The sequence below is a fragment of the Macaca thibetana genome, chromosome 5 (genome assembly GCF_024542745.1).
Source record: "Macaca thibetana thibetana isolate TM-01 chromosome 5, ASM2454274v1, whole genome shotgun sequence".
NCBI lineage: Eukaryota > Metazoa > Chordata > Mammalia > Primates > Cercopithecidae > Macaca > Macaca thibetana.
The window spans coordinates 44959179-44962171 of NC_065582.1; the positions used below are offsets into that span (position 1 = coordinate 44959179).

At 38.0% G+C, this 2993-nt stretch overlaps 1 long non-coding RNA gene across 2 annotated transcripts; it reads right to left on the reverse strand.

The window, feature by feature from the left end:
- Nucleotides 1-550: 550 nt before the first annotated feature.
- LOC126955336 (uncharacterized) lies at nt 551-1607 on the reverse strand. 2 transcript variants are annotated; one of them, XR_007725894.1, is made up of 3 exons: nt 1488-1607; nt 934-1034; nt 551-778 (listed from the first exon to the last, which is right to left on the reverse strand). It is a non-coding gene; the product is annotated as an uncharacterized LOC126955336 (long non-coding RNA). The 2 variants fall into 2 exon arrangements; XR_007725895.1 differs by having other exon boundaries at nt 1418-1607.
- Nucleotides 1608-2993: the final 1386 nt, after the last annotated feature.

The following is a 2993-nucleotide window of genomic DNA, read 5'->3' on the forward strand; positions in this document are numbered from 1 at the left end:
GGATATCTTCTTTTGTGAAATCTCATTTTTCTTTGGGTTATCGTTTTCTTATTTGTTTATATGAATTCTCTGAAACCAATTTGTTGGTATTTTGGTATACCATTTTTTTTTTTTGGCTTCTACCTTCCCAAGACAGATTGGTCTGTAATTTTCCTTTTTTATTATATCCATGTCAGCTTTTAGTGAAGGATATTCTGGTCTCATAAAATGAGTTGGAAATTGTTCTCTCTTTTTATATTCTTTGGAAAGTTTAATGTAAGGTTGGTGTTATTTCTAATTTCTTCTCTAGGAGTCAGTGAACATAGCACACGAACAGATGAACCCTGGAATCAGAGTGCTCGGACTGAATCCTCACTTGGCTACTTTCTTATCATGTCAACCTTGGAAAAGATACACAATATATTTCTGCCTCAGCTTTCTCATCTATAAAACGGGGATAATAAAAATATTTACTTTCTGAAATCTTTGTCAGGATCTTTGAGTCACATGTAGAATTCTCACTACCATTTCTGGCACACAATAGGAGTTCAATAATTATTATTTATCCATTTATTCAATATTTTTGCATACAGTGCAGTCTTATTGAAGCTGAAGCCATGTCCTTCTTACGGTGTTGGTTCAACAATAAGCATTCCATGGGTTGACGAAGTAAGTGGAATCTTTCAAAGCAATGCCAAATCAAATTCTTCTTTATACTTGGCCTTTCCTCAGGGATATTTTTTTTCTTTTCCTTTTTCTCTATTTTGTGAAATGTCAGGGAAGAGACATAAGAAGCTTTCTGTGGAAATAGTACCCAGAGAAAGACATGGATCTTAGTCATGGTACTTTTTTGGGGTTTTGGCAATGTCCTAGGTGGGTGTGGGTCCACATGGCAAATATTCCAGTGGTTAGAGGGGAGCTTGGACTTTTGATTTTTACTGCCTGGTAACTAACCTCAGAGATCTTTGGTTTTTCTTTTTAACAAAAGGAAGTCCAGTCTTCCCAGGGTGCGGTTTGAATTCCTGATTTGGTGGTTGTTCCGGGCTCTGAAAATTCTATGCAGTTTTAAAACAATAATAGTTATTGCTATGCAAATGTCCCCCCCCCCTTTTAGCCTTTGTGTCATTAAAATGCCACTCAAGTGGAATGTTTGTTTTCAACTGGCTTATATCTCAGATTTAAGATACGTGAATCTCTGATGAACTCTGAAACAATTAATACTACATCTTCATCAGAAAAGCCACAGAAATTAGGGTTAAACAGGTCTTGTTGTGGTTTTCTCTTATCTTTTTCCAGCTTTACTGGTTTCTCTGTCTGTTCTCCCTATGTCTTCTCTCAGTCTGCTATTTTGAGTTTGAAATGAATTATCCCTTCCAGACCTCCCCTATCTATCCCCACCACAACATATGCACATTCCTCCTCTTGCACAGTTCCTGACCTATAGTCCTTCATATAAGCGAGGAAAAAATAAAAAGATAACAACACTTCTGTGGATTCGCGTAGCTCACATGTGTCTGGTCTCCTGAGGAGAAATCGCTCCACTCAATAAATCCCATGATCCAGCCACAGAAATCTTTGCCATTTCAAAGAGTAATTTTCATGATTCTGTGCTTTTACTTAACCTCAGTTCAAAATTCTAATCATCTTTCGTAGGACATTCATCAAATGTCACCTTATTTGTGATGTCATTCTGATGTCAGAATGAGATTTTTCCTTTGGGTTTTTTTTGCATTTTGTTTATGCTCCTATTGTAATATTCCTGTCAAATCCCAATTCAAAATCCTGGGTGTGCAAGCAATGTGATTTTATTTTTCTGTCACTAATTTGTATCTTTTGTGGTTAAATCATAGATATTTCCTTCCTCCACTTCCAGGGATTTCATCTAAGTATGGATGTGGTAGACACAGAATCAATAGCCCCAATTCTTCACCCTTCTCTTTACTGAATAACTTTGGACAAGGCTATTCTGAGCTCTTGACTCCAGATTCAGCCACGGGACTTAGCGGGATATTAGCAAGCATATATCAATGGGATATTATCAGGTGTAATGTGATTAGAGGTTTGAAACATATGCAGATTTGGATATGCTGACCTTTGTACCTTCACTGGCACCATAAGAGAAACAAGCCTCAACTAGTCCACCAGTCCTAGAAAAAGGGTGAGAGACATGTCCAGCAGAATTTACCCCCCATCACATCAGCCTAGATCAGCTAACTCCCAGCAAACCTGCAGACACATTTGCTAAATAGCTGTTATTTTAAGACACTGAGTTTGGGATAGTTTGTTAATGCAGCATTTTTCTAGCAAGAGCTAGCATCTAACATGTGTAGATTTGGGGCAAGGTAATAGTATTTTAAGAAGACTTTTATATTGTTTGATACATCTTTGTTCCATCTTCTTTTTGCTCATCAATCCATTGAAATGGCTGTTACGTTTTTCTCATATTGACCAATAGGTCTTTAGCGCTCACTTCTCTCTCTCAGCAACTTCTGTTATTTTCACATGCCTCACTGGAGCATGGAACACTCAGGCTGTCTGGGACCGGTCTGCTATAGCTTAGTTACCCTGCCCTCTGAAGACCCTATCAACTCCCTGGGATTCACATGAGAACTGAGACATAGCTTCCTCCATATTTAAGCTGATTGCATATCTGAGGTGTCCATTGTTTTCTCTCCCTTTCCTAAGAGTCAGCCCAGGGCAGTTATGGGTAGAGGGGTAATAAATAGGGCCCCTTATCAGAGAAACCACCTGTAGATTTTTGTCACTTCTTCAACTCTTTTCTGTCCCAGCCCTCAAACCCTTTATCTTTTCTGGGGCAGGAAAACTAATTCTAACTGATTATGTATTATTTTGAATCTGTTGTTTATGATGCAAAATTTGGGCCTCAAGTCCTTCAGAGCTTTGACTTAGAAGTCTAGAATTTGGCCCTTTTTTTGGATACAATTAATATGGTAAAGTTTTGTTGCCTGAATGGGGGTAGTTTATAGGGTAAAATAATTTTTGGACAAAAACAA